This window comes from Euprymna scolopes, chromosome 37 (genome assembly GCF_053919585.1).
Source record: "Euprymna scolopes isolate OS-2025 chromosome 37, ASM5391958v1, whole genome shotgun sequence".
NCBI classification, from domain to species: domain Eukaryota; kingdom Metazoa; phylum Mollusca; class Cephalopoda; order Sepiida; family Sepiolidae; genus Euprymna; species Euprymna scolopes.
This window is the reverse complement of record NC_136518.1, coordinates 14,482,485-14,510,303: the sequence shown is the minus strand read 5'-3', so window position 1 is coordinate 14,510,303 and position 27,819 is coordinate 14,482,485. Positions and strand designations below refer to the sequence as shown.

Below are 27,819 nucleotides of genomic sequence, written 5' to 3'. Positions count from 1 at the left end.
CTTCTGTAAGAGTTAGTGTTCATTACTTGCTTTTAATTTTTTATGTGCTAAATACAACAAGACAGGTGTGGGTATAGAACATTGACATATAATTACAAAACAAATTTGAATCTAATGGATGCTTGGAAACACTGGATGGGAACAGCTAGTTTTTTATATAAAGCTAGCCTGGGTGCCCGGCGTTGCCCGGTGTTTAGAGGTGTGTATAAGGGTGTTGGTTGAGTAAAAATAAAAAACAACTAAAAACAAAAAAAAATAGTAGTAGTAGGCAGGCTCGAGGAGGAAAAGAAGGTGAAAAAAAAAGCAAACGATCTTATCGATGCACCTACATCACGGGCAGATAAAATAACGTCTTTTATTCAATGTCGTTGACGTGAGGTTTGAATGACTTGCAAAAATGTTGTTGAAAAAACTGACACTCTCCTTGTAAAAAACGGATCAAAGAATTAATCTTTTGGGATAATTTTTGGATATTTGTTGTCTAAGAGACTGAACTTTAAAATGATACTAATTTTTTCACGGTCTGACATATCTGTCAAAAGTTTTTGGCAGACATACAAACACACACACACACACACACACACACACACGCACACACACACAGTTTGGCTTTTATATAATAGACTAGCGGGGGTACCCTGCATTGCCTGAGTGTTTGTTGGTTTGTGTTGGGAGGGAGGGTAGATCAAAAAAGAAGGCTCGAAAACAAATATTAACAAAAACAAACAAAAAACAGCGAAAAAAGTTTTGGGAGGGAGGTAGGCTCGAACCTGATGGGGGGGAGTACCCGGCATTGCCCAGTAGGTGTGTGTGTGTGTTGGGGGGGGGGGGGTAGATCAAAAAAGAAAAAATACAGTAAACAAAAACGGACAAAAATAAAAAAAAAAACTCGAACCTGATGCGGGGGGTACCCGGAGGTGTGTGTGTCGATCAAAAAAGAAAGCTTGAATTAAAAAATAAAAAAAAAGTTTTGGGAGGGAGGTAGGCTCAAACCTGAAGCCTCAACACGACGACATACCGCGAGGCCAGAAAGCCAGGGACTTTTGATTAGCCGAAAATGAGCTTTTAAAAACAAACTTTGTTTTTCTAGGTCATAGCAGCAGTACCAGCAGCAGCAGCAGCAGCAGCAGCAAACGAATTCAGAGCGTGAATTTTGTCGTCGTTGTAGACAGACATACAGAAAGAATGCACGCACACACACATTTTCGCTTTTATATATATAAACTAACGGGGGTACCCGGGGTTGCCCAGGTGTTTGTAGGCGTGTGTGGTGGTAAATAAAAAAGAACCGGGGGAGGGGGGTATGATCGAACCTGAAGCCCTGAGGCGAAGTTTGAAATCGGCCAGCCAGAATGAGTTAGTGAAAGATGTTTGAATTTATTATATAAGGACCAAATTGACAGGTGCGCGCCCGGAAGTCGTCCAGCGTTACGACGATGACGACGTAGGTTTGTTCGTTATAAGCGAAGTAAAAAAAGAAAACAACGTTTTAATTAAGTGAGGGGGGTTTAATCAAAACATTGAGAAAAAAGACACAAAAAAACTAACGTAAGGCAAACGAACAATGAAAACAGAAAAACGAACATGTGAAAAATGGCTTAAATAAGCCTGTTTCCATATTAAAATTAAAAAAATCGGTGAATACCCCGGTGTTTTTGGGTGTGTGGTCGGGGGTGGATAAGCAAAGTAAAAAAAAAAAACACAGAAAAACAAATGTCACATGAAAAATGGCTTAAATAACACTGGTTCAATATTTAAATTTAAAAAATCAAAAAAAAAAAAGAAAGACATTTCACACCACGATTCGAACCCAAAACGTTTAGATAACGAACCAACGCGCTAATCAACTGACTTAACACAACGTACATGAAATTTGTTCAGTTTTTCAACTATTTAAAGTAAATCAGGTCATGACGTCATCTGGCGCATACGTAGAACCGCTCGTTGTCACGAGAAGACCGTTTTTGTTGACCCCCCCCCACTGTCGAAAATTGTTGATTTCGGGGTGAAAAAATAAACATTTTTGATCAATTTTTCGATATTTTTCGAGCGAAGGATGGAGCTTCGATACGATACCGAGTTTGTGAATTTTCATCATGTCTGTCGAAAGTTTTTAGCAGACACACAAATATACACACATACATATATTTTCGCTTTTATATATATAGACTAGCGAGGGGTACCCGGCGTTGCCCGGGTGTTTTTTGGGGTATGTAAAAAAAACCCGAAGCGTTGACGACGCGCAGTTGGAAAATAGTAAAGTGTTAAAAAAACAAACAGGTGCGCGTTTTTGATTGACGTGACGGCGATAGGTATTCAGCAGTTACGATTTTGTGCGGGACAGTTTTGAATAAATCGGTTTGTTTGTTTTTAAAAACCCGCTCCCTGTTTATTAGGAGGAGCGAAATGAAAGCTACAGTCTGATATGACGAAGTCGACATTGAACAAACGTTACTTCGCTCTCTTGAGACAACTGGTTTTCGGCCTGTGGTTAGAGTCGAGTTTCGCTTTTTTTTATACCGAAAACCGAATGTAACGCGTGCCGATGTGGGAAATGTGGAATAATTAACGTTTGAAAGTCAATAAAATTAAATAGACAGGAGAGCTCCGTGGATAATTCTGAGATATTACAATTTATAGATGATATAAAAAGTTTTAAGAAGTTGTGAAGCGAGCAAGCGCTTCTTTGAAATAAGCCTTTCGTGGACATCGAGGAAAAGCGAACATACATACACACATACATTTTCGCTTTTATATATATAGATTATATCTACATATTAATACCGTAGTACCTTTAATGTACGTATGTGTGTTACGGTTTCCAGATTATAAATTATTCGATCGGGAGATTCTATTCATTAAAGAGGAGGATAGAAGGTGATAACATTCTACGAACATTAAATTATTAGTATAGAGATATGCTAATTTAAATACTGTTAGAAAACAACCGAATACATGTCAACTTATGTCACGGTAACATATATTGAGCTAATTTAATTTTTGTAATATATTATCATTTTCAGTCCTCCTTTTCAATTAATAGGATCTTTTGATCACCAAAGACGCAATATAAAAAAAAATTTAAATAAAAATAACTTATGTTGCTTTTTGGGGCATACGTGAAACTAAAATATACCTTCCTGGTCTTCTGGCTAAAATCCAAGGGTAGTATCTGTTCTGTTTAAAAATGGTCTAATGATATTGTGGGGGTTTCCGTTTGTGTTAGGCGTCCATACAATGGAAATATATCACAGACCCCTATAAAGATATTGGAGATAAACTGTAATAACCAGATATATTCTGACACTACATTAACTAGATTACTTATATAAATATTTTTGCAGTTTTAACAAAAGGGCTACAATAATATCACAGAATCTTCATTCATGCTGAACGTCCACAGAATGCTCAGCAGCAACATATTACATATGAAAGATGCTGCTGTGGAATTTCCACAGATCCCACTAGTAAAATATTATTATACTAAATCTGAATTCATCAATTGTTCATTTGTAAATTGATCGACCATAGTCAGAGGCAACTAAGGCTTAGGTACTACACAAATGTTCAGGGGAAGACTCCACTCTTTTCCTAGGAGTACTCTACTTGAATTGATCTTTCATCTTGTAATACTAAATGTTTAGTCAGGACCATTTTTTTGGAGTATTTGGTATGACTTCACTGAGGATTCTTAAATAATCACCTAAAAAGAAAAATAAGCTAAGCGGAATTGACGCTTATATTTTCTGAAGAATTATCATTGTTTTTATTTTTTATTCAATGTTTGCTTACGATTTCTCATTTATTTTTCTTTGTAAACAAAAATAACATTCAGGCCTTTTTCTTACCTATGTCTGGGTTTGTATTACTGTACACATAGATTCGAAAAAGTTGTCAAAAAACAAATATAGAACAAATAAATGTTATCAAAGGCAAGATAAGTTACTTTTCTACCTAACTGGATATATTTTTTGTGTTTTTATTCAGTGTAACATGTTTATTCAGCTCGAAAAACATGCAATGTTTACCGATGTATTGGAAAATTCAAAATGGCAGCCGACTGTCTCTCGGAGAGGGTACGTTTGGGAAAAGGTATTATAAATAATAAACTAGACAAAATACTGTTAGAAAACAACCGAATACATGTCAACTTATGTCACGGTAACATATATTGAGCGAATTTCTAACAGTATTTTGTCTAGTTTATTATTTATAATACCTTTTCCCAAACGTACCCTCTCCGAGAGACAGTCGGCTGCCATTTTGAATTTTCCAATACATCGGTAAACATTGCATGTTTTTCGAGCTGAATAAATATGTTACACTGAATAAAAACACAAAAAATATATCCAGTTAGGTAGAAAAGTAACTTATCTTGCCTTTGATAACATTTATTTGTTCTATATTTGTTTTTTGACAACTTTTTCGAATCTATGTGTACAGTAATACAAACCCCTATGTCTTGCTCTGTTCTTATTAAATCAAAACTTCTAACTTTTACCCTAAACATACAAATGCCATAATTATAGAACATAGAAATATTTGAAAAACAAATTTAAACATAATAGATCCTAGGCAATGCCAGGTCCGAGCAGTTTATACGTGGATATAATAGAACATAGAAATACTACACTTTTTAGCCCATTGAAAATGGGCAAAAGTTATAGCCTGTTTACTTAGAAGGAGTGTTTTATACCAAATTGATGGTTGAATATGGTTAAATTTGTATTCATTTTTGCATTAAATGTTAATGCATATTAATCCCTAACTGTGCATTGAGGGGTACCATAATACTTAGCACTTTATTATAACAAAGATTTACGCTGGTTGAGTTTGAATAAAATATTATACACATTATATACGTTTGAAGCCAAAACAACGCAGCGCTTCTAAGGAACAAACTCTTAACGTGAATTCCGCATGACCAAACGCACTGTTCCGAGGTTTAAAAAAACTACCGTGCAAACAACAAACGGGATTCTACTTGCTTATTCTCTACTCCAACAACAACATGGCGAAAAAAAAAAAAGACATACTGAAGATGAAGTATATCTTCGAAATATATTTATGAATTTCAATATAAATTTCAAACAAAATAAATATCTGTTTATTTTGTAATAATGCGTTGTTTTGGCTTCAAACGTATCGAATACGTATTTTATTTCATTCAAACTCAACCAGCGTTTCTAAGAAACAAAATATTAACATTTGAAGATATATACAACTTGAAGCATAAAATTTTTTACCTAAATCATTGTATTTGTGCTAACAGTTATATCACATAGGATTAGTGAATCTCTTGACAAAAGTTTCCTTTCCAGGACAATTGCTCTTGACATATCGAAGGCCTCCGATAAGGTATGGCATAAGGGCCTACTTCAGAAGATTTCCAGCTACGGTATTACTGGAAATGTTTTCTCAATCATTAAATCATTTCTCTCCAATAGGTGCATAAGAGTAGTGGTTGATGGGAAGAAATCAGAGGCCCACAGTATTAATGCTGGAATCCCTCAGGGGTCCATCTTGGGCTAAACTCTCTTCCTGATCTACATCAATGATCTCCCAAAACACATACTTAAATCATTTGTTGACATCTATGCTGATGACACGACCATCTATGACAGCACATCAAAGGCCGTAAATGACCAAATTCTCTCTAATTCGCTCTCCTCTGATCTTTAGCACGTGGTACAATGGGGGAAGAGGTGGCTGGTCACTTTTAATTCATCCAAAACCAAGCTTCTATCTTTACATCATCAACGCTCTGATCCCCATCTGGCATCAATTGAAATGGATGGCTCTCATCTTGGGGAGGCTCCATGTTTTGACAAGCTTCTGGGTTTGACCTTTACTCCTGATCTTAAATGGAACATGTACATCAAATCTGTTGCCAGGGACGCTGGGAAAATGGTGGGATCCTTCTACCGCTCCAGGAGATATCTCACTACTGATGCAATTCTCTGTCTGTATAAAAGCCAAGTACGTCCAAGGATGGAGTACTGCTGCCACATATGGGCAGGAGCTGCTAAAAACAGCCTATCCTGCCTTGACAGAGAACAAAATAGACTTCGTGGTTTAGTGGGGGATGCCCTTTTCTCTTCCCTGCAGCCTCTCTCCCACAGGAGAGGCGTTGCAAGCCTGTCTTTGTTTTATCGTTCTTTCCATGGCAGGTGCTCGTCTGAGCTCCAATCCCCCCTCGCCAAACTTTCACGAGAAACACCCGTCTGGCTGAAACTACTGTCAATAATTTTCCCCACTCTTTATCTGTGCCTAAATCCAAGCGTAGATTCCATGAGCAAAGCTTCTTTCTTAGAACTGCACACCAGTGGAACTCTTTGCCGCTTGCCTGTTTCCCACCTGACTACAACTTGAACGTCTTCAAGTCCAACGTAAACAAACTCCTGACAAACCGCCCCCTTAAGTACCTATTTACTATGCCTCCCCACGGGACAGAGTTAGACACCAGGGTCGTTTTTTAACGTGGAGAAGAGGTACAAAAATAAAAATTGTCTCAGTCGTGAAGGATTTCTCCTCCACCGAAAGAGAACAAGAAAATGAAGTGCAGCATCTGAAGAACAGATGCTACACTTTAATCTTGACCAAAAGGCCAAGACGACCGCCCCCTTAAGTAAGACACTCTATCAAAACCCCCAATACTAATGATTACTACAATGCTATCTCATTGATTACTGTACACGCAATAACCCTTATCCCTGAGTGGCCTTTGGGGCTTGATAAGTGGTGACTCGCATGTAAAAAAAAAAAAAAAAAAATTGGCATTAAATAATACAAAACAGGTTGATATGCCGTAAAGCAAAACAACTAACCCAAACCAATACAACAATAACAAATGAAAATTGGCTAGTCATAAGCAAAGTTTGTTGTCAGTTTAAATGCTATTTGAAAATCTGAGAAGATAACTTTAAATGTTAAATAACATGGCACAGCAACTGTAGCTTCACGAGGGAAGAGAACAAAAAAAATATCACACATCGCACCACGGTCCCAAACAATTTCGTACACGCGAACTTGAACCTGAACATCGTTGATTCAGCACGACACGATCCCGAACAACACCGTTGATTTGAATCCAAACACCTCTGGCAATTTGATATGACATGATCCTGAACAACTCTGTCAACTCGAACTTTGATTCAACACACCACAATCTTAAACAACACCATTGATTTGAATCTGAACACCTCCAATGATTCGATATGACACGATCCCGAACAACTCCGTCGATTTGAACCTGAACACTTCCAATGATTCAATATGACATAGACCCCTACTACCATGTCTCCTTCTCCAACATCAGAGGTCTATGTTCTAACCTTCCAGAGGTTGAAACCCAATTACAGGAGACTAAACGAGGCCTTTTTTTTTTTTAAGCAAAACTGGCATTGGACAGGCTATTTCCCTAGAAGAGTTCGCAATTAAAGGATACTCTAACTTAACTTCTAAATCTGACCCCCGAGATCGCCATGGGCATGGAATATGTGCCTATATTAAAAATGGCTTTCCATGTGGTGGGGACATCTCCAGAGAAGATCCTAACTTACCCTATATGTGCTTCCGGGTTGCATTAGCTCTCACTACTGCATTTATATTTACTCTCTATCGCCCCCACAACAGCGGAGTTACTATCTTTAAAAGCATATCTGAGAAAATTGACCAAGTCCTATCTGCTTATCCTTCAGCTAACATTCATGTATGTGGAGACTTCAATGTTCACAACGTGGAATGGTTGACCCACTCAAACAAGACCGATGATGAGGGGAGGTTCTGTCATGATTTCTCCATTGCTTATGACCTCACTCAGATTGTTCACGAACCCACCCGTGTGCCCGACAATGACGGCCAGTATGCGAGTCTACTAGACCTTTTTCTCACAACTTGCCCTGAACTATGTTCAGTTTCTGTTCTGTCTCCTCTTGGATCTTCCGACCACTCTGTTGTATCAATTAAGATAAAAATGAAATGTAATAAGTCCCCAGATGTACCTCTCCATCGTACAGTATATCGATACACTAAGGCTGACTGGGATAGCTTCCGTACATTTATATCGGATCTACCTCTGCATTCCATGTTTAAAAAGGATGTGTCCTCTATAGTATCAGACCTGATGGAATGGTTAATTGTAGGTATAGACCGTTTCATACCCTTGAAAAAGTTCCAGCAAAAACCTAACAGCCAGCCATGGTTCTCTCCAGAATGTGGTGCTGCCATTGCACACAGAAATCACTTTTTCCACTGCTTCCAACGTAATAAATGTATGGAAACTAAAGCCGCTTTCAGGACTGCCAGCAACCATTGTAAGAAAGTAATAAAGAATACAAGAGAGTTGTATGCTCAGTCCGTCAAGTCCAAAGTAGCTGAGCAGCGGCTTGGTTCCCACCAGTTTTGGCAAATAGCAAACAGAATCCTGAACAGAAGCGTGTGCTCTATCCCAACTATCATCAATGGACCTGAGGTAATCTCGTCAGCATCAGACAAAGCCAAACTCTTTGCCAAGAACTTTGCAGCTAATTCTCCCCTTTGCGACCAAGGCCGCCAACCCCCAATATTTCCTCCTGTATCAGAAAACACGCTATGTGATATACATATATCTGTATGTGATGTTGCCAAGCTAATCAAAAACCTTGATTCCAGTAAAGCAACTGGCCCTGACGGTATTCTAATTATAGTACTCAAAAAACTTCAACCAGAACTAGCGCCCATCCTTACAAAACTGTTTAAACGTTGTCTTAAGGAGAATAGCTTCTCATCACCCTGGAAAATCTCATCAGTATGCCCTGTATTTAAGAATTCAGGTGATCGCTCATCCCCCTCTCAGTACAGGCCAATAAGTCTCCTGTGCATCATGAGTAAGTTGTTGGAATCTGTGTTAAATAGAGAAGTAATCAACCATCTCAACAAAAATAACCTTCTTAGTGACACTCAATATGGTTTCCGTTCAGCAGATAGTTATATCTCATAGGATTAGCAAATCTCTCGACGGAAGCAATCTTTCTAGGGAAATTGCTCTTGACATATCAAAGGCCTTTGATAGGGTATGGCATAAAGGTTTACTTCACAAGATCTCTAGCTGTGGTATAGCTGGAAATGTCTTCTCAATTATTAAATCATTTCTTTCTGATCGGTTCATAAGAGTATTAGTTGAGGATCAAAAATCAGAAGCTCACAGTATTAATGCTGGAGTCCCTCAGGGGTCCATCCTGGGCCCAACTCTTTTCCTGATCTGCATTAATGATCTTCCAAATCACATCCTTACATCATTTGTAGACATTTACGCCAATGACACTACCATTTATGATAGCAAATCTAAGACAATAAACGACCAAGTTCTCTCTGATTCTCTTTCCTCTGATCTTGAGCATGTGGTACAATGGGGAAAGGAGTGGCTGGTTACTTTTAATGCATCTAAAACCAAGCCTTTATCTTTACATCATCAACGCTCTGATCCACATTTGGCATCAATTGCAATGAATGGCTCTCGTCTTCAGGAGGCCTCAAGTTTTGACAAGCTTCTGGGCTTGACCGTTACTCCTGATCTTAAATGGAACATGTACATCAAATCTGTTGCCTAGGCCGCTGGAAAAATGGTGGGATCTTTCTATCGATCCAGTAGATATCTCGCTGCTGATGCAATTCTCTGTCTATATAAGAGCCAAGTACGTCCAAGGATGGAATACTGTTGCCACATCTCGGCAGGAGCTGGTAGAAGGGACTTATCCTGCCTTGACAGAGTTCAAAATAGACTTCGTAGCCTCGTAGGAGATGTCCTTTTCTCTTCCCTGCAACCTCTATCTCACAGAAGAGATGTTGCGAGTTTGTCTCTGATGTATCATTATTTTCATAGAAAGTGTTCGACTGACCTTCAATCTATGGTCCTCCCTTGCCAAACTTTCACAAGAAACACCCATCTAGCTGAAAACGCTATCAATAATTCCCCCCACTCTTTATCTGTGCCTAAACCTAAACGTAGATTCCATGAACAAAGCTTCTTTCTTAGAACTGCACGCCTGTGAAATTGTCTGCGGTTTTCCTGCTTTCCGGCTAACTACAATATGGTTGTCTGTCTTCATGTCTAATGTAAACAAGTTCTTGATGAGCCGTTCCATATAAGTTAACAAATTTACCGAATTTCCATTACTAATGATTACTATATTGTCCAATTTCTACTCCCTTATCCTCAAGTGGCCTCTTGGCCTTGATAATGAGGTGAGACCTGTGTAAAAAAAAAAAAATGACACGATCTTGAACAACTCCATTGATTTTAACCTGAACACCTCCAATGATTCGATATGACACGATCCCAAACAACTCCATCAATTTGAACCTGAACACCGACGATTTGACATGACATGATCCCAAACAACTCTGTTGATTCGAATCCAGAGACCTACAATGATTCGACAAAATCCCCAATGCAATAACTCAACACGACACGTTACCAGAGCAACCTTGGCAGTTACTCCCCGAATGATTATTATCGACATTTTTATAGCCTTTGGACGAATTGATTTTCACCTGACTTTAACATTGGCATACAATTCTTAAGTGGTTCTGTGCATACTCATCACACTCCTCCCTGATCTCGAAATCACATAAATGACAATGTTGGGCAGGATGCTTTTTCCTGGTACTTCGCTTTAATGGTACAAGCTCAGGAACTTGCCCAGCGGTGGTCAGTGGTGCTTTCGTCTGTCACATCATTGAGCCCTTCCTCCTCTGGATTCTTGGGTGCATCATCTTCTAAGGATTTTTGTGTGATTGTTCATATAGCAGTGGGTCTTTGTCATCTGATGAGGTAATTTCGTCACAGATTATGCAATCATGTTGGCACGCTGTATGAACATCCTTTATATGGTGTGGTGTTCCATCAACTGAGACCAAGTGTTGGCTATTGATTTTCATCACCGTACCCATGCTGAACTGCGTCGTACATCTTCCCTGTATGGATTAGCAGCTGCATTGTTGGGCACCATCACTTCATCGATACCCTTGACACGGATCCTAAAGGTGAATATAGTACATTTGCAGGTGCAGTCATAGCCGTCTTGTTGTCATTAGGTGAAACGTTGTGCCAGTATACTGAATCTTGTTCTTGCTACAATGCACTTTATTGCGCGATGGAATCTCTTAATTATTCCATTTCCCAAGTGTATGTGGGCACACCGAAATCAAATATGCATGCACCACATCCGTATAAATTCGACAAATATCTTTCAGCAAAACACCGCGCCATTATCGATAAGCAATTCAATTGGTGGCCCCCTTTCACAGAACACAATCTAACTGCTTAATGATGCTAGCAGAAACTTATTGGTGCAACTGCTTTCTGATGGGAAAACAACTGGGGCCACAATCTATCAACCTCAGGTATCACTGTGAGCCGAAATAGATTATAACAATCCTGCTCCAATTTTCAAGAACATCAAGCCTACCTGACTTCCAATGCATTGAAGCTGGATCTATGGATTGGCATTCTGTACCATCACCAACCACCATCTGCACTTCAGCTTCAGTTATTAATGCGTTGACTAACTTTACAAAATATCTCCTTTTAACTCCAGGATGTCCACTAGACTGATGGATTGCCTGTACTTGAGAAACATTTTGTTCTGTGGTCACCGCACACACATGTTGTCTGGGTTCTGTCTTTTTACGGATTTCATTTAACCAATGCTGTAGTGCCTGAGTAAGTTGGTCAGCTCTGTTATCATGAGACAACGAATTCCGCATCAATCTTCAGTGCATGGAGAGCTGACGCCCAATTAATATTTTAGAGGCAGCTTTGGTGTGCACTCATCTGTCTGGACAATGTGTCAGTTATCCACCTATATACACATGCAGAGTCCGTTTGTAAATTTTGGCTTTCCACTGAAATACAAGGTCAACACCTCATAGCACAGTATCAAGCTTAGCTGAATTTATATGCTTGTTCTCATGCACAGCTCAGAGCCAGCTTGCGTCTTCTGCCACGGAACCATTGCTTTGCACAATCATGCCTGTGGCAATGGAACTAGCATCCACCCACAATGTAACACTTTCTCCGCAGATACATCACCTTTCACTGGATCGTCCTGACCTACTCTCAAACAAATACCTTTGATCATCCATGCGAGAAGAGGGGCTCACATTTTGTTATCTCATCCAGTTGTCATGTTTGCTCTTTGTTTTGCAAATGCCATAGAAACATGTAACCAGCTACACACCGGAAAATGGCCAGTCAGTTTTCTCACACACTAAAAATACAACTTGACGGATAAGTCTATCAGGGACTACTGGAAGGTCACTTCCATGCCGCCATAACAGTTTCCCATGCTCCTTCTGGAAACATAATCCCAACACGTGTGAGCCCAGTCTGAGCTATTCTGCTAGTCTTGCTTGCTAGATCAAACTTCTCTAAATATTCTTTGACATGGGTTGCAGAACACATACTCTCATTCACAAAAATGTCATGAATATAAGATGACGTAGCCACGTTTATGATCTCCTCTTGGCTTAACAATGGACCGCAATATTAAAGCGGCAACATTGAGCCCAAATTCGAGGCGGGTAAGACAATATCATTGTCCCTTAATCTCCACTGTTTGGAATAGCCAAAAAGATTTGCCAACATGTTCTTGCAAATAGACTCAGCATAGGTCTAGCACTGCAGCTTTTGGTTCTTGCTGTCGCCATTCCCTCAATTTTCGCAAGCAAACATCTGCATTAATTGTATACACATTAACATACTCATTTAGCTCCCGATAATCCATAAAGGCCGAATTTCTGTTTGTTCTCCTGCACAACAGGCATAAGAGGTATTAGACCTTTTAGCAGGGTCAAGTTCGTCCTCAGGATATGGCAGCAACCAGCCATTATCGACTCACATCTGCAGTTCACGATTGTATTCCTCACAAATTTATGCTGAGGCTGGATATACTACAAATCTACTTTTCAACGTAATTGGAGGTTGATCACCAGCCAATTTCTCTGATGCAGTTCACTTTTGAGTGTTCTTTTCATACTATGTAGAGAAAACAGTAAAGGTAATGGTGACAGTAGCAAAATTGGTTTTGCTGAAATATGTAAAAGTTATTTCACCAGCACTAGACACAGCTATTCCTCCCAGATGCCCAAGTAACAAATCAAATCCAAGTAAATATCCATCAACAACTAAGACTTCTATGGTAATGCTCAGCTTTGCACCAATGTTAACTTGCACCACTCCTATTCCACAGCAGCTAAGTGTGCTTCCATCTGTTGTGAGCACAGGAGTCACTTTCCTCATCCATTCCTTGCAACACGACTTGCATGCATCCAGTATCCACTAGAGATGTACATGGTTGTCCATTGATGCAAACAGTTACAACTGGCAGTGCACCATTTACAACAGTTTGGGGGATGAGATTGGTGCTGATTCTCGTCCCCCTGCTCATTTCTTGGACAAAATCCAGCAATATGCCCATGATGCTGACAATGATAACATGTGATATTTCTTTGGCGCTTGACACCAATACCTCTGACTCTCTCACTATCCAGTAGACAATCGCTTGCCCTATGATTGAGGCCATTACAATTATAACACTGCCGGGCAGTATCCGTCGCCTTAGGTATGCTTTGTGTCGACCGTGCAGCTACTGCAGCTTGCTCTGAAATTTCCATGCAGTTCTTTAAAATGGCGCGAGCACATGCCAGCACGTGTGACAGATTTAGGTTATCCATCTGGGAGGATTTTTGTAATAGTTCTTCCGCATGTTCATGCAATCCAGCAATGACTGCACATTGCAGGCACTGATTTGATATGTCGCCAAACAGGACCGCAAGCCTGCATAGTTCTACCAAAAATACATTGACTGTTTCACCTTGTTGAAAATGGCGTGCTGCAAGCTGTTTCCATGCAGCAAAGGGATCCAAGGCAAAGACTATGTACAGCATTTTTTTTTACTCAATCAAAATCCACACACTTTTTCTTGCTTACTTGCTTGTACACAGTATACGCACCCTCTGACAAGTGCATCGGAATGATGCACTCGATGTGCTTCCCCCCACTCAGCTGGCATATCAGGTCAGCTTTCTCAAGCCACTTCACTATTGACTGTCCGGATTCACTGCCACAAATGCTGGTATGAGCTTTGGGTCAAAGGCCATAAAGGTTGAAATAGCTTGTGGCTTCATGAGGGAAGATAACAAAAAAAATATCACATACGGCAGCACAATCCCAAATAATTTTGTCCATGTAACCTGACATGGTCTTGAATAACTCGATTAACTCAAACCTGAACACCTCTGTTGATTTGACACAACACAATCCTGAACAACACCGTCGATTCAAACTTGAACATTTCCGACGATTTGATACAACACGATCCTGAACAACTCTGTCAATTCAAACCCAAACACCTCTGACAATTCAACACAACACATCCTAAACAACTCTGTTGATTTAAATCCAAACACCTCCGATGATTGAACATGATCCCAAACACAATGACTCAACACAACACGTTATCAGGGCAATCTTGAGAGTTACTCGCCGAATGACTGTTACGGCTTTTTTATAGCATTTGGACAAACTCATTTTTGCCATGAGTAGGCCCGACTTTGACATATACATACAATTCTTGAGAGCTTCCGCGCATGCTTGTTACAAAAATAACAACCTGGTGTCTAACTCTGTCCCGTGGGGAGGCATAGTAAATAGGTACAAAAATAACAAATGAAAATTGGCTAGTCAGGGATAAAATTTGATTTGTCAATTTAAATGCTGTTTAGGTCTGACTTTAAAAATCTGAGAAGATAACTTTTTATGGTAAATAACTCGGTACAACAATAGCATACGCAAATTGGCTCATCATAAGCAAAGTTTGATTTGTCAGTTTCAATGCTATTTGGGTCTGACTTTTGAGAATCAGACATGATCAATTTAAATATAAAATTAGAAGAGAAAGCGAGCTAGAGATAGTGGGAAGTAATAAAATTGCTGCCTGCAAAAGAGGAGGTAATGCCTGGGAGGATGCTACCCTGAGACCGAGAAGACAGTGGTTTAAGTTGCCCTTAATGCGGCTGAGCAACGGGACGAGCTAGCAAATACGGAGATTTGCTTGCATCCTTACCGTGACTGATGTGTAATATGACATTAGGTCAGATTTTATTATGGTAAGTTCACCCCCATTTCTCTATGATTCTTCTCGCCCTCCTCATTCCTATTGAAGAGGGCATTTCAAGAGTCTTAGTGCAAAAATAGCTGTAAACTGATGAGCAGATATTTCTTGGCGAAGACGATCCGTGATGAAATTCCAAATGAGTAGACGCAGTTTTCGAGTGAGGAAGTACTGCCTGGGAAGACCCCCCCCCCCCGATCCGACACTGAGCAGACAGCCGTTACCATTAATCAGTCCGAATGTTACGCTGTCAACAATTAGACGAACAAGCAAGTCACAGACCGGTATAAAAACATAAAAGCAGTGCTGCTGCTGACCTGACTACTAATAAAAAAGATAATTATAGTCTGATTGAGCATCCATAGTCTTAAAGTCTACAACGTGATTACGGTTTTAGTTCGGTTCGGTTATAAATAAATTTAATAAAATGTTTTTCTTTCAATTTTTGGCTTTTAATCAAAACAAGTTTGTAAAGTATTTTTGTTTATGGTCGTAACAAAAATATCGATTTGTGTTTTTTAATTTAAAATACAAAAAAACAAATGTTTTGTGTGTTTTCCCCGCCAGTCTAGTTGTTATAAATGTCGCTAAAGACCATCTGCAGACAAGCCCGTTCTATTCACGCATGACGTAAGCGGCCGTTGACGGCATCTCGACCGACCGCCATTTTTTTTCGCTTACACAAGCCGAACGCGTCAACAGTGAGGCTAATAATAACATTGGATTTTTTCCCCCCTGTTGTTGTTCGTTAGGGGATTGTTTTTTTGTTTTGTTTTTTTTTTTTGTCCCTTCCCCCCGTCCGAATTGTGGACCCACGGAATATTCTGTTTGTTCATCCGTGTCTGGTGCTTTTTAACAAAACAACAGTATTAGGCAAATTTGTCCAGGTACGTGCGAGAAAATCTATTCTATTATTATTTTTATCACTCTTGCCACTCCTCTTTCTTTTGACACAATGACATATTTTCGCCTTACAAAAAAATGTTTGCCTTATTTACAGTTTTACATGTGTTAACGTAAAAAAAAAAAAAAATTTAAAAATTGTTTCAAAAATTAAAAAAAAATCATTAATCCGAAATAAGTAATTAAATACTTTTATCTTTGAAAAAAAAAAAAAAAAAAAAAAAAAAAAAAAAAAAAACTTATCAAATTTGAATCTATTTTCAGTTTGTGTACATTTCAAAATTTATATTTTCGTCCCAATAATAACCATGTTCTGTTTGTGGTCACTATATTTAATGGGTTTGTATTACTGTACACATAGATTCAAAAAAGTTGTCAAAAAAACAAAACAAATGTTATCAACGGCAAGATAAGTTACTTTTCTACCTAACCGGATATATTTTTCGTGTTTTTATTCAATGTAACATGTTTATTTAGCTCGAAAACCATAGTGTTTATCGATGTATTGGAAAATCCAAGATGGCGTCTGATTCTCTTAACACGATAAGTTTGGGAAAAGGTGTTATTAATAAAAAAACGGATAAAATACTGTTAAAAACTCTCTCAATATATGTTACCGTGACATAGGTTGACATATATTCGGCGGGTTTTTAATAGTATTTTGTATAGTTTTTTTTATTTATAACACCTTTTCCCAAACTTACCGTGTTAAAGAGGGAGTGAGGCGCCATCTTGAATTTTCCAATACATCGGTAAACACTGTATGGTTTTCGAGCTGAATAAATGTTACATTGAATAAAAACACAAAATATATCCAGTTTGGTAGAAAAGTAACTTATCTTGCATTTGATAACATTTATTTGTTATGTTTGTTTTGACAACTTTTTTCAAATCTGTGTACAGTAATACAAACCCTTATGCACACATTAAATAATCATTTTCCAGTATTAAGTTTTAATCATTTTCGTATTGGTTATATTGGCGTTTTTTAAGCTTTAGATGACTGCCACCGAAGTCGCATGAATCAAGTTATTTACAGTTTTTTAACAACTTGGTTCAAATAATTTGATCAAATAATGCAGCAATAATTAGGCTGCTGTATTGTTTGGTAAAAAAAAAACAAAAGGTGCAACTGCAACTCCAGAGTAAAAAAAAAAACAAAAAAAAAAAAAACAAATCGTACGTACACGTGACGGAACGAAAATGCCATATTCCAAAATTCACGTAAATTGATTAACTCTGAATTTGCACCCTAAAAATTTACATAAGCCCTTTGACATGAATTTATTTTGGTATTATTATACAAACACCGTGACAGCGTTAGGGGTTAGGGTTTAGGGTTAGGGTTAATTCGCTGTCACGGTGTTTGTATAAATTTACCCTTATTTTTTTACATTAAAAATAATAGGTGATTATTGTGTAGAATTTCCAATAGAAACTATTTGTCTTGTTTACACTTTTTAAGTTTCTACCGTAGGTGTTTTTTAAAATGTATAGGTTAATAATAGAATGCCTTTAAAATTTAAAAAAAAAATGTAATTCTGAAGTTTTCAGCTGCAAGATGGTTGCCATTGAAGCAATATTATCTTAACAAAATTAGTCAACAAATCGAGTTCAATTAATGACTAAATACTATAATACAAACCTAATTACGGTATTGTTTAGTCATTAAATTATTAATTGAACCATATTAGAAAACTGATTTCGTTAACATGTTTCATTAGTAGGGCTCAAGGGCTGTGACAACAGAATTTTTTTTTGTTTTGTTTGTAAATATCCAGATACGCTACAACAGAGCACCACCGTCGACCACTCTAATTTTTTTAATATGTAATTGAGGTCGCTGACAACGAATCTGATAGTCAAACTTGGCAAATTTACCGTTTGCATGGTATTAACCCCTGAACCCACGAACTACTTTCCACCATTTTGCAGCTTCCGGTTACGCTACGCGCGTGCGCGCTGTAGCGTAAACAACGGTTTGCTTGCTTCACCTAGCAAACTGCCTTCTCACATGGCGTATCAATAAAAAAACTGATTTTTTTTTGTTTTTGTTTTTAATGACTTAGAATTAAAGTACAACAAATTGGGACTTTTTTTTTTATACTGTGGTATATATCCGACATAGTTAGACACAATCAACCGAGAACCACATCCGTAGTATATTAACGGATATATACTCGAGTCAAAACAATGAAAAGAATATGCTGTTGTCACAGATTCATTAATAACCATTTTGGTGTTTATGCTACCGTTCTATTTTTAAAAAAATAGTATTTTCATGTTAATTTCCAGTTTTACGATCTCTTGTGGTAAATACAGAATAATTACAAAACATGTTAAGAATGGTTTCTTAAATAACGTTATTTCAGCAGGGTAACATAAGTACCGTCTTAAAGCTGAAATGTTCAATATAACAAAAGTAGGTACTGCTGTGACTCGGCAGTACCTACTTTTGCAGCACTCAGCAGTGCTGAGTGCTACAGGAGCACTGCAGAGAAGGTGCCTTACTATTAATAGGGACAAGATCAAAGTGTAGTATCTGTTGCTGGCTGCACTTGTATTTCTTCTCTTTCGGTGGAGAAATCCTTCACGATTGAGACAATTTTTATTTTTGTACCTTTTCTCCACGTTAAAAAACGACCCTGGTGTCTAACTCTGTCCCGTGGGGAGGCATAGTAAATAGGTACTATTAATAGTATTTTTCAAGTTGGATACCCCCCCCCCCAAAAAAAAAGAATGACGAAAAACAATGTTTTTGTAAATCGCTCGTGAAAACTTAATCGTTTACATAAAAGCATTAAAAACTACGTAACACAGAAACTTAACTTTATTTCAAATGTCTGCTAAAGATTCATCCAATGTAACGCGTCACTTTACTATGCGAACACATCCATGTAAGAAAAGCGTTAACGAAAGCGGTGAAATGGCGTAAAATAGTGCCAGGGTTCAGGGGTTAACACCATGCAAACGGCAAATTTGCGACGGGTTTAAATGCCAGATTTGTTTTCAGCGGCCTCGATAACCTTTTGAAACACAAACTAGAATGGTCGACATTGTTAAAATAAACATTTCCCTTCTTCCTAAATAATGCGTTTTTATTCAATAAAACTAAGTACGTAATAAGTTAAAAACGGCTGTTCATAAATATATCTGCAATAATTTTAAAACTCATATTATAATTTATGAAATTTAACATTTTCCAACTTCTAATTTAGACTTAAAAAATATATTTGTATTCGACTTTGTCGTATTAGGTAAGTGACAATTGTACTTAAAAAAAAAAAAAAAAGTACAGTGCTTGCTGCTTCAGATTGGCACTTCTGGCGGCATTTAAAATTAAAGAAAATACAAATGTTTATGCTGTACGTACCAGTCACGGGACGAAGATTAAAAATTCTAAAAATCACGTAATGCAATTTTTTATTTTATTAAAAAAAATCAAATTTTACTTAAATGAAGGTAAAAAAAAAATAATGAAATCAAACAATTCAATGAACAAGGGTAGACAACCCGTGGAAACTCAAAATAGTCACTGATTACCTCCCATTATGTTCTCTAGAGAAATATGGCCTCGTCCGTTACTTATCGATAACGGCAAATTTGTTTTTCGTAAAAATATATATATAATTTTTTTTTTTTTTTTTTTTTTTTGGAATATATAATCATTCCATGACAAGTACAATATAAAAATATAAAAGGTTTTCAGGTTTGTTTTACTATACACATAGATTAAAAAAAGTTGTCAAAAAAACATAGATAACAAATGTTATCAAAGGCAAGATAAGTTCTACCTTACTGGATAAGTTTTTAGTGGTTTTGTTTTAATCTAACATGTTTATTTGGTTCGAAAAACGTAATATTGAAAGTTGCTGACAAACAAGATGGCTGCGATGTCTTTGTAGACTCGATATTCACTTCCAAATAAGAAATAAAACAAAATGGTGTTAGAAACCTACCCAATAAATGTCACTTTTCCAATTTATTGGGTAGGTTTCTAACCTACATTTTTTTTTTTTTTTTTTTTTTTTTTTTTTTTTTTTTTTTTCAAGTTGGCTTGGTTTGGTTCAAATTCTGTAGAATCATCTTTATTTTGGTTTATGGACGCAAATGAACGGCGATAATTACTTTCGAATTGGCATCTTAAAGGCTACATACATCACTTTTGATTTACCATGGTCGGTCATCCATCAACGTATCGAATATCTGTTTTCATTACTATACAAAAATAGTTACGCGTTCTGTCGGACGTTCCGGTCAAGAACTGGGTTTTGTTTAGGACGTGAATCATAAGTTAACGTTATATTAATCATAAAATGACTTTTTTTATTTTGTTGTTTGTTCATCTTCAAGAAACAATGTCCTTCGTGCGTGTCTCTACAGTGACGCAAGAGTCGCACAATCTCGAAACGTACCTCTCCTGGACCTGACGTTGATTGCGCACAGTGGCAAGAATTCAAAGAAAACTGGAAACAAGATAAAATAGGCGTCATTTTCCTACTAGACTAGTTGTACATTGTACAACCGACAGTCTACTTTATCCCTAGTCCCTAGTAGGGGGGACAATATATAGATTCATGCTTTTTCCCAAGTGACGCAATAGCCTCCGACAGAATTCGAACCAGGCATGCCAAGTTCACATTTCGTATACATGTTACTACGCGTGTGTACAATTATATATGAGAGAGTAGACCTACATACTACACGTACACGAGTTCTTGATCTAAATACTTGAAATGTTGTATATAGGGTATTTAGACATGTGGAAAACTTTAATCGGTTTTCATTCGGAAAACAGAGCTTCTAAGGGGTCAAAATCGAAAAATTAGTTCTTGGGATCATCGGATTTTTTTTTGTCAACTGTTTGAGTTGACAAGCTGGTCTAATGGTTATCGCACTTGACTTATTAGGTGTTTGGTACTGTTGGTTTGGATCTGAGCGAGTATTTTTTTTTTTTTTTTTTTTTTTTTTTTTACTTACAAAATGAATTGTTTAGAGAAAATAATACTCGCATGCACACCAGGTCTTTCTTTCCATTTCCTTTAAGGAATTCAACGTTGCGTTTAATACCGGACAACGCCGGGTGCATCTAGTTTTTTTTTTTTTTTTTTTTTTTTTTTTTTTTTTTTCATCCTTATATAATTGAACTGTAATTATAAACTTTTTAGAAGTCGGATTATGTAGGTGCTAAGTCTGTGGTAGGTTAAATTTAGTTTATCCCCCCCCCCCGAGAATTTAAACTGCATTCTTTTTCTTTTTACTTAAATTTTTTTCTATTATTCAAAGCTTCTTTAGACATATATTTGCAAAAGGGGAGTGGGTGTGAAACAAAAAATGAAAGTTAAACGATCCCCCATACAACGTCAGATGGAAACTGTGCATAAAATTTATTCGCTGGTATGGCGTTTTAAATAAAACAATCTTTAAGTTAAAAAATATCAACAAAACAGCAATACTTTTTTTTTTCTTATACTTTGATATTATCCACTTCAGTTGATATTAATGAATTTCATGTAATAAACGTTTTGTTTTCCAGATCAAAAGTAACCCAATTTATTTTTTACTTAGTTCATATTTGTATAATCGGTCTCGTGTTTTTTTTTTTTTTTTTTTTTTTTTTTTTTTTGTAAACAAATTTTAGTTAAAAGCAATAAAACTAAAAAAAAAAAAAGAATCAGCAAATCGCAAACGTGTCTGAAATCTTTCAGACGAACACAAAGGAAGCAGGGTAGGGGGGAACATGTTTACAAAAACAACCTTGTCATTCGACCCGTTTTTTGATTGATGTCATTATTAGTTTTATTAAATAACCATAACATAATAAAAAAAAAAATATTTCTACATAATTTGAACCGTTTTTTTTTTTTTTTTTTTTTTTTTTTTTTTTTTTTTTTTTTTTTTTTTTTTTTTTTTTTTTTTAGTTTTTTTTTTAAATTTTATTATTAGTTTTAGTTTTTTTTAATCCTAAACTAAATTTTAGGTTAAGTTTGGTTGAAATTCTGTAGAAACATGCTAATTACAATGTTAATTTTTTTTCAACAAAATAAATATGTATAGCTTGAAAAATAAAAGCTCTTTCTACAGAATTGATCAAATAAACGGTTCTGTTCAAATTCCACAAGTGCAAAAGATAGTTTTAAAAAAATAATTTAAAAATTAAGATCGACAGTTTAAATGCTTCCAAATTTCGAAATGCTACAAAATTTTATTCCCAAACAATTAAAAAAAAATAATAAATAAATAAAATGGCTGACACTTTTACGAAGAAACCGAACTGCATTCTGGTGGATTTAATTTCGTAATAAAAATATGAAAATTGTATTGTAAAGTTTTTGGTACTTTACACTGAATGTTATTTTTATTTCAATGAAATCTATCAGGAGTAAAATGAGTTAGTTACGCAAAGGCGAGAAACAGATTGACAAGAAACACATAGACGAGAAATTGTTGCGCAAATATTAACATGGAAAATTTTAAAATTTCATTAAAAACTGATATTTTTAAGTTATTGAAAAAAATCTATCCACGAAAACGTGTTATTCCGTGGAATTGACTGCATTGCAAATATTGTAATAAAAAAATGGACCCTCTTTTTATGGCCATCGTTTTCGTAGTTCCATTCGGTATAATCACACACGAAAAAGATAAAAATAACAAAACTGTCTGTATTTAGGGAAATTTTATTAATACTTATAGTTTAATTCCCATCCAAAATATTCTCGAAATCTTTAAACATTTAAATTTGTAAGGAGAAACCACGCACTTGAGTGGAAGTGCGTTTACATATGTTTAAACGAACACTCGCCTTTTTATTTAATCACGTCTTCGTTTTTATTCATTATAGAATAATCGTCTATTATTAATAACGTCGTGCCACCACTTCTCATGCGTATTTCTCGTGTTAGCGTAACTTTGATAGTTACACAATTGAATCGTTTTTTAATTGAAATCAAATGCAATTGCGTAAAAATAAAAGGAATTTTTTAAAGCATATTAAAAATAATTTCGTTAAAAAAAAATGAAATAGACAAAGGTCATAACTTAAAAAATAAACAGAAAAATGCCATATAAAAATTAATATAAATCGCTCTTCGGACAATGTTGGGAAGCCCTGTTAGTAATAATAAAAAATAAACTGGGTTATAGATTTTAAACAAATACCGATTTGATTAAGCAATACTGTCGTGTTAAGGAAGTACAGTTACACGCCGACAGTTGAGTAGGACTAAGTACGAAAGTCATATATAGTCATGTAATATTGCTGTTTTTTTTTTTTTTTTTCCGTAGTACTACGATTGTGTTATGTGTATATATACACACACACACACACACACACACACACACACACACACACATTATTATTTTTTTATTAAAATTAAATAGTTGTCGAAATTGATATCTCGTTAACCCAGCTGATTTCGTATGAGTGGGCGTTCGACCAAAGAGCCAGTGCCATTTAGCAAGTGGTTATTTTTCTTTCTGTAGTGGTGGTGTGTGATCAAATTTCTGTGAAGACCGGCTTATATTCATGGGAGTAAACTACTATGGCAATTGCCAAAAATTGGCCGACTTACAAAAAGAGGGAGATTTTCCAACGAAAGGGCTTGGGGCTAAGGATATTAACACCCTGAATAGTTTTATGGTTGAAAGACTTTGAAGACATACGTATCTTATAATTAGTGTCTATTGGATACCCGTGTTTCATCAATTTGGCCATTGCAGAAAGATTCAATTCCTCTTGATGTTGGGATATATTTAAGTATGTGCTAAATCAATGCCCGATCCCCAAAATGTATAAAGTTGGCCCCCTTCCGTCATTCAATTAAAAATTCAAGAAATTAACTAATTATAATGAATTTTTCAGCATAAATTAAGATCACGGAATATAAATCCATTATTTTAATCTTAGTAAAAAAGGACTTATTTTGTGTAAACAAAATAACAAATTTTTACTAAAGTTGTAATTTTAAGTACAAAAAAAACAAAGCAAAAAAACATGACTTTAGTCTTTTTAGTCCAAGCATGTTAACCATTGACTTTTTTTTTTCCTATATATTATTACACCCCCCCCCCCGATAATATACATAAATGAAATACCTGGTGTGCCTTAGTCGTAAAATACACTTAAAATATTTTAATTTTTTGCAGATTTCATATTTAATATAGTTAATTCTCTATCAATTGTTATAGTGTACCGGATGGTGATCTCAAAATATATATAAAAATTTGATCCCTTACCAGCTATTTTTACTGGCCAAAAACCAAATCAAATTTGTTTCACTGGTCCAAATTCACTATATATCAAGTTTCAAATCGATAGACTATAAATTGAGAGGAGTTTTGTAAGACTAATTTTCAGACCATAGTTGGTTAACATTGAAGGATTTGGATTTTGCTGTTAGGAGTGTATGTCAAGGAAGCACATATATGCTATGAGCTCATCAGAGCACATTTCGTTATAGTAGTTGTAAAACAGATATAGGGATGTGACCTTGTAGCAATGGGACAGGGTTGGGTTGGAGTGTGGGACCTATTAATTTTAGACTTTTTCAACCATGTCTAAGAGTGAGAAACTAGTGGTAGATGCACCAACTCGCCTGTTTCAACAATATTCCTCGCAATGGACAAATTGTGGCTTATAAAGGTATAGCATGCTCTCTGGTGTGAGTAATTTTCTGGCACGGTAGATAGAGGCCATCTTTGCAGCGACCTTGGCAATGTCTTTAATGTGTTTGCTTCAATTAATGTTGCGTATGAATGTTAGGCTGAGAAGTTTGAAAGATGTAATCTCAGATAGGGTGTTATTTCTCATGGTAATCGGTGGTTGAGAAGGTTTTTGTTAAAAGAAACTTATTCTTAATAGCATTGTTACCATTCACTTATGACCTTCCCACAGTTCCTGAGTTTAGCAAAACACCAGAAGATTGGAGAGGACTGAACACTGAGAATAACATCCAAGATGAGAACAGTAAATTAATTCTCATCTCAAATTCCGGAACACATTTTTCAATAACTGTCATTTTTTATTGTTTCATTTCAGCAGTCACTAAAAATTTTAATTGAACTTTTTGACCATTTATTTGATCTTCCAAGTTCTTAAAGTTTCTACCGTCTAAATATAACACTTGTAATGTTTTTGTTGTATTTAAAAATATTTTACTAGAAAAATCTTGCGTACAATCTTGTACAGATTGGGCTCTATAGCAGATGATATTGGTAAAATCTGGTAATTTATTATGACAGCCGAAAGGTAACAGAAAATGGAAACCAGGTTTAAAAAAAAAAAAAAAAAAAGCAGATGAGACTCTAAGCTGTCTGGGCTATTGAGTGTATAGCCATTCTTGTAAAAGAAAAAACTGTAGTTTTTCTAAACAAAAAAAAAAAAATGGCAACTTCAATCCAGTCAGGATCAGTATGAGCACAATCTCTTCATTCTGAAAATGATTAAGAGATTTAGTATATTTTATAAAGCGATTCTGACATCTGATTAGTTTTTTTTATATCCTCCCCTGATTATAAGTAGAATTGCCCAAACTTGTCTTCATATCCTCAGTGTACCAAAAATATTACAGATTTTAATTGTAAATTACTGCACTTTTTGGTTTTTGTTTGAAAAGTTGACCTTTTCAGTAAGAGCTTGTGCACATAAAACCCACTGATCTCTTTATAGTGTTGCATTTTTTAAATTTTAAATTTTTTGTATTTTAATTTTAAACTTTTGATTTTTGATATCGTTTATTGTAGCCTTTTTTTTTTTTTTTTTTTTCTGTCTAGGTTGACAGAATTAAGGAAATGGTTCAATATCAAATGTTGGTATCCTAACAATAACAAAAATGATGGTGCTATGAAGGTTACCTGAAGTTTTGTGATCTCCAATAGAAGGATATATTTTAAGTAGCTGGATATTCTTGGCTACAGCATTCAAGTAATAATCTAGTAATTTGCCTTTCTGAATGGGTTTGGTGTCGGAGTTGGTATATTCTTAGGGTTTTGGTGTATCTTTCGACTGCTCTCCCAATGTTTATGGCTTATAAATATGATCATGTGAGGAGGAATCAGACACATGTATTTGTATTCATTACTTCATTTTTTGACCTTGATGATAACCATCGGAATGTTGAGAGGTGCTGGTGTTTATTAGGCAGCCACTTGCAGGAATTTTAGTTAGACATCGACCACAACTTAGACGTTGTGGTTGAGTACTCCTTTCCATCTCTTCCAGATCTGTAATGAAATCAGGTTAGTACATTGTAAAATGAGTACTAAATGGTTATGAACTCTTAGAAAACTACATGCTAATAGGTTGTCCATCTCCTCATAGTGTATGAATTTCTTCAAATTACGTCAACTGCCTAATTAGTTTCGAAGAGCCAGTTTTTGAGCTCTGGCTGGTGCCCTGATTGTAGTTCATCGAAAGTAATTTGCTCGCTGTAGTTGAAGGAAACTTTCTGATGGTGCTTGACTTTCTCTCCTTTTTGTAAATTTCTTGTGTGTTTGGGTGACTTCGGATTGCTAGTTGAATGGCTGATTTTTGCTGAGTTGTAGTTCCAGGTGATATTAACTTGATAATTATGTTTTGACCAACAACTGACATACTTGATAGAATCTAGCCACAAGGGCTTCCCCCTTGTTTGATGTTGCTGTAAACACTGAACTAACGCAACATGAACCCTAGGAGAGTTTAATTGACTTCTTTCAAAGGGGGAAGCTTCATGAGAATATCAAATTCACAAGCAGTCTCCAGTCGCGATAGTGTACAAGTTTTCATGCACAGCTGCAACTGGACACCCAGTTTCTTATCTGATCACCATCTCGTCCTCATCACTGTCAACCTACCTGCTGAATATTTTGCGGGTCAGAAGAGGCAAATTTGGGATTTAAAAAAAAAATGGGAATGTTGGAGATTTCACAGGATGTGAACAAGAAATTGTTAAATATTGATGAAGCCGTAGTGACAGCAATGAAGCTGTACAAAATGATTGTGGTGACTGAAAGCAATTATAATGAATCTTGCTAGACTAGAAAGCTGATTTGGAGAGGGTTTGAAATAAGGATGTACAGAAGGGGTGTGGCACATGGAGGTATTTTAATAAAAGTTATCTTCTGCAACAATGTGAACCACAAATACAGTGGATATCTGCATGGTCCTAAGATGGTTAGCTTCCTTATAAGAGAAGTGTATGAGATGCACGTTTAAAGATGGACATAAGTGTTTTGAGCATAAGAACTGTAAACCCGAGATTTACATGTAAAAATTTATTTTTTGACAGAATAACTCGAATATAGAAAGTCGGTAAAATATCCTTATTCCGCTGAGTTTCAAAGAATGTTAGAATTCTTCTCTTTAGAGGAAAGAAAACTAGTTAGCAAATCATTGATAGCAGGGCCAAAGATCTGCTAGTTTTATAATTTCTGCAACTGCACTCCCATGATTGGTCAAAGTGCAAACCATAATCATGGAGTGTAGTTTCAGAAATGATAAAATCAGCAAATCTTTGGCCCTGCTATCTATGATTTGCTAACTAGTTTTCTTTCCTCTGAAGAGAAGAATTCTTTGTTTGGAACTCCGGAATAAGGATATTTTACTGCTTTTCTTTTTAGGTATTCTGTCAAAAAATAAATTTTAAAATGTTTATCTTATTTGCAGTTATGTTTATCGTATCTAGCTTGACTTACTGTTGTATCAAGCTTTTATTTTGGTTGGGATTAAGATAAGCACTAATATTTACTTTGGACTGAAGCTTACATTTGCACGTGTCTA

The 27,819-nt window shown here is 36.2% G+C and overlaps 1 protein-coding gene across 3 annotated transcripts in view; it reads left to right on the top strand.

The window, feature by feature from the left end:
- LOC145261096 (phosphatidylinositol-3,5-bisphosphate 3-phosphatase MTMR3-like) overlaps positions 1-27,819 on the top strand; it is a 281,409-nt gene that overhangs the window by 121,545 nt on the left and 132,045 nt on the right. For 2 of the 3 annotated variants that reach the window (XM_080119295.1, XM_080119294.1), the window contains exon 1: positions 15,768-16,042. The exons of the other annotated variant lie outside the window; for it this stretch is intronic. The gene's annotated coding sequence lies outside the window, so the exon portion shown is untranslated. Of the gene's footprint in view, positions 1-15,767; positions 16,043-27,819 lie in introns of those variants that run through there. 3 annotated transcript variants of the gene reach the window in all.